General features: G+C 44.5%; 1 protein-coding gene across 2 annotated transcripts in view; it reads left to right on the top strand.

Moving 5' to 3' along the window:
• Window positions 1–6,960: 6,960 nt before the first annotated feature.
• The window catches only part of LRRC8D (leucine rich repeat containing 8 VRAC subunit D), a 120,612-nt gene continuing 112,256 nt past the window's right edge, over window positions 6,961–15,316 (top strand). The window contains exon 1 of one of the 2 annotated variants that reach the window (XM_080800918.1): window positions 6,961–7,268. The gene's annotated coding sequence lies outside the window, so the exon portion shown is untranslated. The remainder of the gene's footprint in view (window positions 7,269–15,316) is intronic. The other variant, XM_080800920.1, reaches the window with a different exon arrangement.

Here is a 15,316-nt window from a genome sequence, read left to right as displayed (position 1 = left end):
CATCTCTGGGCCACACTGTTTTGAAGAGCTGTCAGATGAAGTTTCAGACAGTGGCCAGACAATATTACTCTTTGGATCCCAGAATGCTAGGATTTCACCCGCGAGTAAGAAAACCCCACAGGCTGGCTTGTCTCCCTGTCTTCTGCATTCTTCTCTCCAGCTCAAGCACTGCTCAACCTCAGCTTGACATTCACGGTTTCTGGCCGTGCTCATCTTCTCTTGCCGCAGAAGAGAGCTTTCGGGAGACATCCTGACAGAGTGAGTTCCGTGTGGATTTTTAAACATTCAACTCACCATTTGGAAACAGCAATTACTCTTCCTTCCTCTTTTCAAATGGCTACACAAATCCGTTTGCTTTGGGGGCTGGTTTTATTTTGTTTTGTTTTAAAGTATTGCCCAATTCCTTTTTAGGGTGCTTTTTCTCAGGATTTTTGCGTCATTTCAACTCTCAATTGGCAAAACTATAATTAAGAGTCCCACTTGCTATTTTATGTCTCATCTGTGTTCTTCCATTCCATTTGAACTTTCTCTTTGAGCCAGATTAGAATACATAGTAACTTCACTACACAGTAAGACAGTTTTAAAGTAAGTAATGTGTTACCACGAAGTGAATGGTTAATCTGTTCTAATTTAATTCTTTTCACTGTTGTGTTATGTTGCTTCTTTTCCTTAATGAGAGTATGATTTAAAATTTTGGAATTATTATTTTGCAATTCTGTTTGTCAACTCACATTAGATGGCTTTCCTTTTTTTTTTTTTTTTTTTTTTTTTTGCTAGGGACTCAGAACAAAGGTAATATGTTCCACCAAGTTTCTTCTTTTGCTGCATAAACTCCTAGGTGCTGGGTGCTATTTCAGTAAAAGATCTAGATTTGGACACTGAGTATGAATGCTTTTTCTCATTAACAAATACTTAGAGAACAACATGAAAAAAATCTCCCCCTAGGAAAAACTTTTCTAACTTTATATTGATTAGAAATCCAGACTGAATTCATTCATTCATTAAAACATCTTTATTGACTGCCTACAATGTGCCAGACACTATTCTAAATGCATGGAATACATCAATAATCAAGACAGATAAAATTTCCTATCTTTAAAGGGCTTATATTCTAGCGGAGGGAGATAGATCCTAAACAAAAAAATGTATAATAAGTAAATAATAAGTGCTGAGAGGAAAATCATAAATCAAGATAAGGGGAATGGGAAGGCAAGGAGTTGCCATTTTAGGTAAGGTTGTTCCCTGAGTAAGTGACATGGGGAGGGAGGGACGCAGGTCATGCAAGAACCTTGCAAGTCATAATAAGGACACTGTCTTTACTCTAAGTAAAAAAGCAAGGTATCCCAGGGTTTGGGGAAAGGCCTGAGCTGATTTGTGTTACATGTTAAAAAGCTCACTTTGGCAGCTGTTGATACTAGACCATGGGGAGAGATGGGATACAAGTGGAAACATATAGACTAGTTAAGTGGCTAAGGAGTTAATCCAGGAGAGAGAGGATGGTGGTGGGCCCAAGGTGTGACAGTGAGGTGTATGTCTGGAAGGTATGTCTCACAGCATTTCCTGATGGTTTCAATGTAAGTTATGAGAGAAAGACGGAAGAGTCAAGAATGACTGATTCCAAGGCTTTTTTTTTTTTTTTAAGATTTTATTTATATATTTTAGAGAAAGAATGACCATGCGCAGGGGGAGGAGCAGAGAGAGAGGGACAAGCAGACTCCACACTGAGTGTGGAGCTCCAAGCAGAACTCAACCCCACAACCCTGAGATCAGGACCTGAACTGAAACCAAGATTCAGATGCTCAACGAACTAAGCCACTCCCTGACTCCAAGGCCTTTAGCCCAAGCAACTGGAAGGACAGAGTTGCCATTTACTGAAAGGGGAAAAGCTGTGTGGGTTGAACAGGTTTTGGGGCATGGGGCATCAGAAGTTTGGTTTGGAACTTGTTTAGTTTGCGATATCTGTTAGGAGTCTATCTGTTAGAGCAGTTAGAGAATTGGAGCTCAGGAAAGGGAAGTACTCTGGGGTATAAATGTGCAGTTGTTGGCATAGAAAAGGAATTCCAAGCCATAGAGTGGTTGAGCTCTTTGAAGGGAGTGAGTGTGGTGTCTCAGAAGACCAGACAAGGTAGTTTACCAAAGAGGAGGGAGCAGTGGATGGTGTCTAATACTGCTGAGAGGTCCGTGAAGGATTCAGTGCTGTATTTAGCCAAGTGGAAGTTGTCAGTTACCTTTGGCAAGATCAGTTTCCGTGATACACTGGGAGGGAAACCCCAATTAGACTGAGTTGAAGAGAGAATGGGAAGAGAGGAATTGGAAACGAGGGGTATAAACAACTTTTGCGAGACATTTAGAAGGAAAAGAGAGAAGAGAAGTGGAGTGGGGAAGGCAGGGTCAGGAGACATTTTATTCTTTAAGATGGAGGAAGCAACCACATTTTAAAAAAGGTTGAAGGCAGTCATCCAGCAAAGAGGGGGAAATTAATGACATAGGAGACAAGGGACACTTGCTGTCATGATCATTTGAGATTGGATGAGATTGGGTGCAAAAGTGACAAAACTGGCTTTAGATAAGAACATGCATAGTTCATCCCTAGTGGTGGCAGGCAGGAAGGCAGAAAATATGGGTACAGATCCTCATGTGCTTAAATTTGGTGTTTTTTAATACTTTTTATTTTTATTTTTTAAAAATTTCTCCCCAGTGAAGAAAACACAGTCCAGGGCTACCCAGTAAGGAACCCTGGCTTGCCTAGATAGACAACCCTACTTTTTTTCACTCCATGAATCCATTTTAGAAGGGAGAGGTCCACTTCTCCTCTTTGTGGTTAAGACATGTACCCTTGGTTTTTCTAGTTTCAATTTCACCATATCATTTCTAATTATAACAGTCTGGCAATTTCCCTTCCTCTTTGGACCTCATGTTACGTCAACAGTCATGGAGAGTGACCCCGCATCCCCGCCCAGTTCCATTTCCCCCACACTGTTCTCTTCCCTCCACCTGCTTGCTCCTTTCTAATCTAGTCTCCAGTATTTCAATTTTCTCAGCTGTGAAGAAAGATGACAGTTTTCTCTCCACCTCCAAGGCTGAGAGTTTAAATAAGTCTAAGAAGTTAAATGGTTTTAGCTCATCTAAAGTAATAGAAAGAAGAGGAAAGTGGGAGGGTCAGACAGGAGAAGAAAGAGGAGACCACTGGGTTTCCATTTGCTTGGACTGAGCCCCTACTCTACAATTTCAAAGCACGATATGGATGTGAGCTCCCAGATGTTGTCTGTAACAGTGAGTTTAGATGGTCACAAGAGTTTAAGAAATTGGGTGGCTCAGTTGGTTAAGTGTGCAACTCTTGATTTCAGCTCAGGGTCCTAGGATGGGCCCTCATCCTGCTCCATGCTCAGCACCGAGTCTGCTTCTCCCTCTCCCTCTGCCCCTTCATTTGCTCTCATTTTCTCTCTAAAATGAATAAGTCTTAAAAAAAAAAAAAAGAAAGAAATTGGGTCACATTTATGCTATATGGACACTTATAATAGGTAGCATTTACTGAGTAATGTCTATGTTCTAGGCACTTAGCTAAGCCCTTTCCACATGTCAGTCCTTGGCCTCACAATACCGAGATATGTATCCTTCTCCCCATTTGGAAATGGAGAGGTAAGAGAAAAAGAGGCTCACATAACATGAAATTTTGTATCCCTTCAGCTCTTCAGCATGACCGCCACTTTCCAAGCAAATGTAGTCTGTATTTATTTATGTACAGTTATGCAGGTGTATCCAGATTTAGCCCTGTGCCCCAGGGCTATTCTTCACTTTACAAGGAATTCATCATGATATTATTCATAAGCTACCCTAGAGTACTTGGGATCAATTTATAAAGCTTGATTTCCACACAATATTTCAAAAACATGTTTGCAGATTATTGAAATTCATACTGCTTACCACATGTTGGGCGCTTTACCAGGTGACAAAAAAAAAAAAAAAGGAACAATGCAAAATCGCTCCTCCAAGGAGCTCATTCTTCTCTATAGGAAAGCCAATTATTCATTCATTCATTCAGTATTACTGAGTGCCTCAGGGCATGCCAAGTAATATAGTTTAGGTAAGCACAGGTCAACCTAGAATTACAATACCTGCTAAAAAGAGATGCACGTATAATGGCCTTTATATCAAAGGGTCCTTTTAGAGGGTAGTTCAGGTGCTTACTTCTAGAGCCACTTACAGGCTTGTGAACTTGAACTAATTACTAATCTCTTCAGGCCTTTGTCTCCAGTCCTAAAAAATGAGGATAGGAAGAGTATCTATCTTCTAGGGTTTCTATGAGGACCAGAAGGAAACATATGTAAAGTACTTAGAGCAGTGCCCAGCCCAGGTTGCTCTGCACAGGTTGTTATGATTAGTGTGATTTACCCGGTGCTAGAAGAGTTCCTGATTCCTGACCATCACAACTCAGCAAATGATAGTAAGTCCTCTCTGTAAGTTTTTACTGGACAGAACTTCCTTGAAACTTTATTGTGCCTCCCCATCCCTGCAGACATATCTGGGGTAGCCTCAGATTCCTTTTCTGTCACATTCCTTAATTTTGAATCCAATGTCAAATCTGTTATTGTCCTCTGTTGTCCCCTTTCTATTTGTCTTCCTTGGGGTATAAAGGAAGCTGACAACTTTTTACATTCTGGACCATCAGAGTGATCTTTCATTATTTGTCCTTGGTAGAGCTCTTACCAATTTTACTTTTAAAAATGTTTTTATTATTTTTCTTGTTATCAAAGTAATATGTGCTCAACATGAAAACAATGCAAATACACAGAACTTTGTAACAGAAAGTGGGTGGGTGTAGTGATACCACATCCAGGGATAACCATTGTTAACTACTTCTTATATGTACTTCCAGATTTCCTCTAAGCATGTGTTTCATAACATGTATGTTTGAGACAAAAAATGCAAATAAAAATGGGATCATGCTACCTATACGTTCTGCAGTTTGCTTTTTTCACTTACAGATTTTGGACACTTTTTCATGTACAAGTAGATTTATCTTACTTTTATTGGTGGCTACATACAGTTTCCTCTTATAGATCTAGCAGAGCTTGCTTAAATAGTTTCCCACTGGGATTCAGTTACTAGATTTACACACTATTACATGTTTTTGTTATTACAAACAATGCTACAACATGCCTATACATACGTTTTTATATATAGCTGTAAATATTTCTGAACTACATCATTTTTGCATATATAGGCCTGAAGTATAAATTCCCAGATGTGGAATTACCTGGTCAAAAATCGCACACATACTTATTTTTTCCAAAGTTGCCAAACTGTTCTCCAAAGGGATTTGCTCAATTTATACTCATGCGTATAGCATGTGTGAATACCTGTTTGTCCACATTTCACTGTTTTCTGAGTATTACTTTTTTTCTCAATTTATACCAATCTTGAAATCATGATTCTCTCAGATCTAGAATCATGATTTAAAGCCCAGGGAAGATCAAAACATGGAACAAAGTGTTTTTACAAACAGCAAAACATTCCAAATTAGTTATAATAATGGGGTGTTTTCAATCAAAAGATTACACCACTAGATGTTAACAGTTTTAAAACTGCTCTAACCTCCCAGATGAGCAAATCTGGTACTGTAATTAAATCACTTACCACACAGCCCCTGCCCACACACCTCCTTCTTGGCTGGGTGTGTGGAATAGGAGAGGGTACTGGCATGTGAGGGACAGGACAAGGAAAGTGAGAAAGCCAGAGGTCAGAAGGGCTCAAAATCTGGTGTCATGTTGTAACTAGTCTAGAACAGTCCCTTGAGCGTGCTCTGGACCTCTGTTCATACTCTTCCCTGCCAGGACTGCCCTCCTTCACTTTCCGTGCCTGATCCACAAAGGCTCCCTATGCTAGGGTCCATTCCATCCCCCTCTTCTCTCCCAAGCCCTTCCTGAAACCCTAGAAAACCATTCTTTTTAAGGCCTTGCTGTACCCGAACACACACCTTCCTGAGTACCCCCATCGCATTTTGTGCAGCATGTTTACAAAGAACACTGGAATACTGAGTAAATGCTGATCGACCATTCGCTGACATGGAGGGATCCTGATACAGATGAAACTTCCCATTGTTACAGAAAAGGGTGGATTCCGACAAAAGAAGATACTGAAGGATTGGCTGGAACCATTTGCTTTGTTGTAAACCAACAATTCCAAACATCCCCCCGGCCTTATGTCTTTATTCCTGCTTCTCCCCACCCACGAGAAAGACGGGAAATCCATTTCGACCTTACAACAAAAACAAGAAGGAAAACTATCAGGTTGGAAAACACCTCTTAGCAGAGGACAGACAACCTTTCATCTGCCTGCTTCAGACACAGGACAATTCTGGCAAAAAAGAATGGGGGGAAAAAAGAGTAGACTCGGATTAAAACAAGAACGGACTCTCCAACATGTCTTTAATAGCAGAGACGGAACAAACGAGGCTGGGAGGCTACTCGTGCCAAGATAAAGTTGTGACTGCCCCAGATCCGAGGCAAGTACTTTCTCCTTGGGTTGGAAGCTGCTTAAATGACTTTTACGCAATTTCCCCCCTACCATTTCATTGCCTTTCACGTTAGGTCTTAGTATCAGAGTTTGAGTCAAAAGGATAGACCCAGGAAGGGCGAAGGTTGCTGACCTTGCCCCACTCCCGCCAGGGGACAGCGGCTGCCTGGCGCGGCGCCGTGTTCAGGTAGGCGTTTGACAGGTAAGTCTTTCGGCGACCAGCGATCTTCCCCGCCCCATGCACCTGCTTGGCGTCTGGCAGCCTCTAGCCACGGGTCCCGGATCCTGGGCCACCTAACCGGCCGCGCACCCCCTCCGGTGAGGCCGGCCCGCTGCGGGCGCGGCCGGGCGGCCGGGGGAAAGCGCTCGCCGTCACATGGAGGCCCGGGCCCGCCCCATTGGCTGCGGCCGAGCCAGTCGCGGCGCTCGCTGGCTGCGGTTGGTCCCGGAGCTGCAGCGCCTGCACGGGCCCGGAGTCCATGTTACGCTTTGTCTAATTCCCCCCGTTACAGAGTCATGTGCTGCTGCTCCCGTCGCCGCCGCTGCCGCCGCCCGTGGTGCCCCGGCTCCTCCGCCGCGCTTCGAGGTGGCAGCCGCGGGCGGGGCCTCGGGAGCAGGGTCCAGGGCGCCGCGCGCCTTCGCCGCCCCGGCGCGTCCCGGTGCAGCCGCCGCCCGCCGCAGGTGATGCCGCCACCTCCTGCCTCAGCATAAGCCGTGGCTCGGCGGCCAGGCTGCTCGGGCTGCCCCCCAAGGTTGGTGCGCGCCTCCCCGGGGCCGGGGCCGGGGCCGGGGCCGGGGCCGCGCAAGTGGGAGCCGCCCCGGAGGCGAAGCGCGCCCCTTCCCCGGCGCAGGCGTCCTGCCCCGCGGCGGGCGCGGAGGCTGCGGCCGGGAACTCGCAGCGAGGGGCGGGGGCCGGGGACGGGGGGGACGCGGGCGGCGCGCGGGGTAGCGCGGGTCTCCCGTCTGCGACCGCCCCGGCCCGGAAGATTGTGCCGCTCCCGGCAAGCTGGAGCGGCGGGCGCCGCGGATGCCTGGGCCGGCGGCGGTATACCCCGGGAGAGGAGGGTGCGGGCTGCCCCTCTTCGGCTCCCCCTCGCGCGCGCTCCCTCCTCTCGCCCCCGTCCGCGCAGTCGGGAGGGCGGGGAGACCCGGTTTCGGCTCCGCCGATTCCTCCCGGAGGTGGGTGTTTGGTGTCTGGCCTTGCTGGCCCGGAGCCCAGAAGGTGAGCCCTTTAACTTCTCCCGAAACGCCTCCCCCTCGCCTGCTTCCCGCGCCGGGTGGGTTGGGCGGGGAATGAGGGCAGCGCCCCGCCCCCCGCGCCGGAGGGAGGGAGCTGGGGGCCCGCAGGTGCACCCTGCCCGCCGCGGGCCATCTCCGGGTTGGGTACCGGTATAATCCGCTTCTAGCTTGTTTGAAGGCGTGGGCACTTGGGAACTGGACTTCTTGCTCGTATCCTGGCGAGGGGCTTGGGAAGGAGGGTTGGGGGAAGTTGCTTCCTGGAGCGTTGATAGAGGCCTTCCTCTTAATGTCCCCCCTAATTTGGGGTATCCTTTAGGGATAAAGAAATTAGGGTTTTGGCTTTAGGTGGGCTGTTTTTTTGTTTTTTGTTTTTGTGTTTCTTAAAAAGCCAGCCGCAGTGAAGAAGAGCTGCTGCAGGTTCGAGGGAGGAGAGGTAGGTTCCTGCTGTAGAGGAAGAGGTGGGGATTTGCGGTCCCAACAGGCACGCAGTTGGGGGGCTGTGTGGCAGAAGGTGTGTGTGGGGGGGGTATGGCTTCAGGAAAGAAAGAAACGCTAAGGTGATAGGGAGCGAGCACTCAAGAGGTAGGCAGAAAGATGGAGAATAGATACTGGGGAGTCCTAGCCAACTGCGGGGCCCAACTTGAGCTTCTTGGACTCATACATGGCTCCCTCTGCTTTTCGGAGTTTCTCCTTTCCTCTTCCTTGAATTTGAAAAATATTTCTTGTTAAGCAAAGAAAGCTCTGAGGACCTATTTTGAAAGAGCTACAGGAGTAAGGAGAGAGCTGACTCCTAGGAACTTTCCCTAGCTCTGATAATAAAATTCCACTCGGGCGTCGTTTATTGAGCACCTATTTTGTGTTCTCTGCTGGACTTTGGAAGAGTCTGGATAGGCAAGGCATTGCTGTCTGCAGTAATGGTGAGGGCTGTTTATCTCAGAAACAACCAAAGGGCACTTTTAAGTGCCAAGGATGACAGTGATTCAGACCTTCCCCCACACCCCCACAGCTTCTGGGACCTCTGCTTTTTACTAACCCGTGGGAAGAATCCTGCACCATAACAGGTAAATGAAGTCTTTAGACAACATTTCTTTTTATTATCCACAAATACTGACCAAACACCTACCATCAGCTAGGAAAGGGCTAGAGTTATCGCTTCTCCTGTCTTCCGCACCGGTTGACTGAAACCCTGTTAAAATGCCAAAGTGAGAGAGAAAAAATCCTGAGATGAGCTAAAGTAAGGATCCAGCAAAGTCAATTTGGAGTGTTTGATCTCTGTAGGTTAGGAAGGGAGCCTCCCATAAAATGATTAAGTAATCCCTGGAACTGGGGGAAAAAAAAGGATTCCAAATCATGAATTGGCATGGTTTACTTATGTATTTGAACATTTGATCTTAGATTTGTCTCGTTTTTATTGAGGGTGTGCGTGTGTGTACTTCGTTGATTAAAACTTAACACATTAGCAGGTGGAAAGGAGACTGTCCTTAGATGACCCAGTCCCCCAGTCTCTTCTGTTAGTGGACGATGCAATGAACAGGGGAAGTATGGAGCCATCTTCGAATCTTTTCCTCCTTGCCGAGGTTTACAGAATTTTAAAAAACTTGGTCAGAAGTTGGCCTTTTCCCCTTAATATTTATATTGTGCTGAGCTTTTTTGATTAATTTCACAATATTTTGATGTGTTTGTCCTGTCCCAGTAGCTGAATTGTTTTGATAGCTCTATGATGGAAGTTAGACTTGGTTCAATCCCAGTTGTGTAGGTAGATTGGAACTATGTATAAAACAGTCAAACTTTTGTTCAGACTGTGTACTCAGGATCACATATGTTCATGAAATGGTAGTTGGTAAGAGATTTCATGTATTTTCCATGTGTAATTGGAGCTGATGTTTGACATTCTAAGAAATACCAGTCGGTATGTATGGAGTGCCAGCAGCAAACAGAGAAACAGAGTGGGTGCTGCGGTTCCTTAACAAGGAAGGAGAGGATGCGTGTACAAACAGAGGGCCAGGAAGACAGGTGCAGGTGAGGACACCACCAGAAGCAAAGGATTATTTTTTTCTAAATGTCAAGGAATAGTGGAATGGAAAGGGTTTTTTGGAGCCAGAACGAAGTGTTGTGTGCTTTGGGGAAAGGGGAAGGAGCATGTATTAGGGGAAGCAATGAGCTTTGTCACAAGTCACAGATAGTAAATAGGTTTGCCTGGCTAGAGCAGAGAACATGACTGATGACGGTGGGGAGAATCTAGTTAGTGGAAAACTTGAACCACAGGTCAGTGATGTTAATCATTTGCCTCAAAAAGAGTAGTTCTCAACAAGGGGTGATTTTGCCTCCCAGGAAACATTCGGCAATGTCTGGAGACATTGTTTGTTTGTTTTTTTTTGTTTTGTTTTGTTTTGGGGGGGTCATAGCTGGGAGACAGGTGCTACTGACATCTAATGGATAGTAGCTGAACATTCCTCCTGCCATGCCCAGGACAGCCCCACCCCAAAGAATTATCCTGGCAAAAATTCAGTATTGCCAGGGCTGAGAAACCGTGCTCTAGACATTAACCAGAAAGGTTACCGTGAAGTGAAGTTACATCTCAGAATAGGCCTTGAAGGAGGTAGTTCTTGACGTATGAGTAGGGATGTCAAGGTTGGGAAGCCAATCTAGGAGATTTCTCCTGTGCTCAGGCCTGAAGTGATTAGGATCTGGGCAAAACCTAATCAGAGGAAAGGAGCATTTTCAAGGGATCGTGGCAGAGGAGCCAGCAGGGCAGTTAAATACTAGGTAGGTGGGGAATCACAGACTCAGAATTGGAATTTTAGAGAGGTCCTGGTCAAACTTCTTTAGTAAATTCTCACACTTGCTAGGCAGCCTCTATTTAACCACCCTTAGAAACAGGGAACTCTGTACTTATGAGGACATGCTCTTGTATCTTTGAACTATGTATGATAATTATTTGAGCTGAAGCCTGCCTCCTGGAAACTTCCCACATCAGCAGGACAGCCCTTTGACATCTTTCACAAAGACAGTATGATGTATCCTTCCCCTTTTCTCAGTGCAAAATAGTCCACTTCTTTTCATAATCCTGTGTGGGACATGGTTTCTAGATGTCTTATCTGTCAGCTTCTCCCATGGAGGGTAATACTGTCTGGAATTGAATGCAATAATTGAAATGTGTTCTGGTCAACAAAGACTACAGTCGGACCACTGTTTACTGAAACGAAGGCATAAGCATCTGTTTACTGCAATTTAAACTTACAAAACTTTTTTTTTTAATAGCACGTAGCTAGTACAGATCCATGTATAGATTCTGTCCAAATAGTCAAAACATCCAGACACTGTTGTGTGAGCTGCTGTATCCCTGTATTCATTGGGCAGATTTTTGTATGTGTGTGAAATCGAATGGAAGTTTTTTGGTTTTTGTCCATATTCAGTGCTATCCTATTTATTTTGGTCTAGTCTGAAGGTCTTTGAGATTTTCAAATCTTGCTTCTGCCTTCTAATCCTATGAGAGAGGAGTAGAGGATGACTTTGCCAAAAGCTTTGTAACCATTTGAATTAATACTGTTCGCAACCCAGTAGTTTGGCACTATTAGTCCTATTCTGGACCTGGGATGCTGAGTGATGGAAGTGAATACCAGGGATTGATTGGCCCTTAGTTTAGGAGCTCCTGAGAAATCTATGTTTGTGGTCAAACTGCATTGTACCTGTGATGCCCTTTTGAAATTAATTTGAGTCTGTTGCAAGATTCTGAAATCTGTACTCCATCCTCTGGAGTCTTTGTAATTCTGTTTAGACATCTGGAAGAGAATTTCTAACATTCTGTGCAGATCTGAAGCCTGCCAGATCAGAGTTGCTTTTGAAATTTGTGAAGAGGTAAATAGGATAAGTGGTACTGGGAAAACAAACAAACAAACAAAAAAACCGCAGGGACTTGGTTCCCACTCTGGCCAAGCTTTTTTTTTTTTTTTTTTTTTTCCCCTTTTCTTTTTGTTAATGTGCCCAAAATAACTTCATTAGTGACAACTTTACATTTGGGGAAGGAGAGGGGATTGGGGCTTAGAAACAAGCCTTTTTCCCCAGAATTGGGGTTTAGCTTGTCATTGGTATCATTTCATACTTACCAGATTTCACGTGTCATCTCTGAAATGACATTAGGAAATCACCATGCACAGATGTCTTTTGAAGCAGGCAGTTCAGCAAGAACTTAGTGCCAAGTTCTCTAAATGTTCTAGATCTATCCAACAAACTAGATTTAAATAAATTATTTGTTTGGGATGGTAGTCATCCAACATTGAGAGTGTTAGAACAAAATTCCAGATTTCACAGCTAACATGCATCTTCTTTGTCATAAATGTCCATTGTGCCCCGATCCCCTGCTGGTGTGTTGTCTGCCCAGATGATCGGTCTGTTTGCTCTCCCTTCCGTTCTGGTCCACATGGAACAGCTGTCCATGTCCTCTGGAGATGAAGGATATTCCTGAGAGAAGAGGGGATGTTTGTGAAGATAGGAGATTTCTTGAGAGAAGAAAATACTGGAAAATGCTTAGATACTGTCCTTTTATCCTACCAAGGGCTGTATCAAACATGAAGTCACCTTGGAATTAAGGATGTGATGTACCATTTGAATAGAAAGGTAGAATTTTATGGAAGGTATCAACACTTGAATTTCATAGATAAGAAAATTGAGGCCCAGGGAGGTGATGTGACTACCTATAGCTTACACAGGAGTGACAGAGCAGACATTAGAACTCATCCGCCTTAAAGACCACAAATAAAAGCTAAGGATAGAAAGATTTCTCCTCTGCTTGGAGGTGTGTAAACAGTGGGTCCCTCAGGCCTTATTTACATAATTGATCCAAAAGAAGGAGCACACAGTGGAATTTCTAGGTTTACAGATGACAGCAAGCTCTTCTGAATTATGAAATAACTAACCAATGGGGATTTACTCCAGGGAAACCGTATTAGGGTATGTGAGTCATCAGAAGACTTGCCGGTGAGCTTCTCTCTGGGCAGTAGGAGGTCAGGTGCTAAGAAAGAAATTATGGAACTGTCAGAGGGTGGTGTTTTGGTGGCAAAACCCAGGAAGGGACTTTGAAAACACTTTCCACAGTGTTGTCCCAACTTGCTCTTGCAGATTAAAAAAAGACAGGAAACACTAAGCTCTGTCAAAAAGATTTTGGGGAAAAAAAAACAAAAACAAAAAACGATCGTGGAAACCAAACAGAAAACAATCTTATTTGAATTTCCACTATGCTTTGTTCAAAGCTGGGATGCCTGACTTTAGGAAAGACACTGGAGCTGGAACAACCAATGTAATGGTACCTAGAAAATGTAGACATTCCTGCTGGAATGGAAGTTCCAAAAGGACAGGGCTTTGCCTGACTGCTTTCCTGGTAAAAATACTGGGATTTTTAGTATCTGGAAAGAAGACAGGAAGATGTTATTGAAACCCCAAGCTTAAGGACAGAGGAACCTGGAATGTTCACCTAATCCCAGGAAACTGGAATGTAGTTTGCCTGCCTCGTCTCCTGCTCCGGGTCTCTGTCAGCGTGATGAGGGCAGGGGCGTATCTGTTTTGTTCTCCACTCATTACCTAGTGTCTTACACATGGCAGGCCCTCCATTCATGTTTGTCCCCTGAAGGAACACCCGAAGAGGTGCACCTTACAGGTTTATAATACAGAAATCCAGGGTGAAGTTAAAAAAAATACGGTACCTGTTTTCCTTAGCCCTGCCTGGGTCTCATCTGAGTCAGTCTGGGGAATATTTTAAAGTTACTTGAGCCCCAGGTATTGAATCAAAATCTCTGGGTGTGGAGTTTCATTTTGAAAAGAGCTCTCTCTGCCGTCAAGTGATTCCATATGTAGAGCCGAGAGTGAGAACCACTGTCTTACAGAGCTGTACCCAAAGGCTGGATACTGACTGAGACACTCAGAAAGGTTTTGAAACACTGGAGGCTGACAGGCTCACAGTTAGTTACCAAGACAGACACGGAGCTCTGTGGATATATCTGTATCCTTGGAAGGTGATGACCAAGACACTGGATGGTTCACAGTGTGGCCCTTCGTGCCTCCATGAGGTGCTGTGCCCTGCACTGGATGGCATAATGGGGCCAACTGAAAATCCATTTCCAGCGGGCGCCATGCCCCAGCCTATGGGGAAAGAAAAGAATGGTGACAATGCAGCAGCTTTTCAGTTTTGATTTTAATGCTGTGTTTCCTCAATTCAAAAGGTCTTTTAAAAAAATCTTGGGTTCTTCCTACTTTGAGATATTAATTTTTTTCCTCTTGTGAAGAATGGTGATAGTGTGGTTTTCGGGTCATTTCTTGGTCACCGAAGCCCTGGCAATTTTATGATAGTCTTCCTTTTAGATTTTACTAGTTTGAAATCAAGTCTGGGAACTACCACTGCTCTGAGGCTTTCAAGATGTCCATATTCACCTGTGGACATCTCCTGCTGGGCCAGGCTCACACATCAACATTAGATTCCATTATGAACATTTCTTAAAACCCTTTTTACTTTCCTCTTCTGCTTGCTGGTAATAGTTAGGAACATTGCCAGGGAAGGCTTCACTTCCCCAGCAACCCATAAATTCCTTTGCTAAAATCTCAGCGTCAACAGATCACCAACACTGCCATGAATTCTACAAAGCGGGAGAAGAAAGGAAGTGCAAGACAGCCGTTCTCTCTGAAGGATGTTGATCACCAGAGAGCTGCCTCTCCAGATCTCATGCAATGGAGACAGGACAGACTCATGCCCAGCACATCAGGCATGAAGTACCATCAGTCAAAATTTTCGTCACTGATTGTTCCAAGCTTAGTTCTGAAAAGTATTTGAAAATTAAAATTCGTTGGAAAATGGTATCCGTGACGCTACCCTACCGAATAAGCTTTTAAAATCAATTTATTATCAGATAAAGCTAGTTTTTTTTTTTTTAAGCTGGTCAAGAAGCAATTGGACAATTTGTGGAATACCCCAAATTAATGCTAATAACTGTTTATTAGGTATTTCTTGCTTGTCCAAACCTATGCCTTGGAATTTACATGCATCCTCATTCAATCCTCAGAGCAGTCCTGAGTGGAAAGTAGACTACTCCCACCTTACAGATGAGGTAACTGAGGCTTGAGAGGTTATGTGGTTTTCAAAAAACAAACAAACAAACAAAAACAGGTGGTGGAGGTGGAAATTGAAGCTACTTTTGTTGTTTCAAAGCCCGTTCTCTTATCTACTGTTCTCATTTCTCTTTTATTTCTCTCTATTCATTTTATGATACCTATTCATACTCTTGGCAAAAAAAAAAAAAAAAAAAAAAGAGAGAGAATGGAGAATGGGATTTTGAGGTATAGAGGGACCTTCCAACCTGTCTGGGTCGTGCTCCTCATTCAGGGATGAGATCTGAACCTGGCAACTCAGGCCGTGAAGAGGAGAGCGTAGTGGCACTGGGGTCTCTGGGCTTCCAGGTCAGTGTTCTCACCAGCGCACAGCGTTTTCAAAAATACAAGCCAGCGTAAAACCACTTGAGGGTAAGTTGATCCTGGAACGGAGAGGGTATTTTAAAATCACTTGTTCTGGTGACTT

This window comes from Martes martes (assembly GCF_963455335.1).
Source record: "Martes martes genome assembly, chromosome: 4".
NCBI lineage: Eukaryota > Metazoa > Chordata > Mammalia > Carnivora > Mustelidae > Martes > Martes martes.
This window is presented reverse-complemented; position numbering and strand designations above follow the sequence as displayed.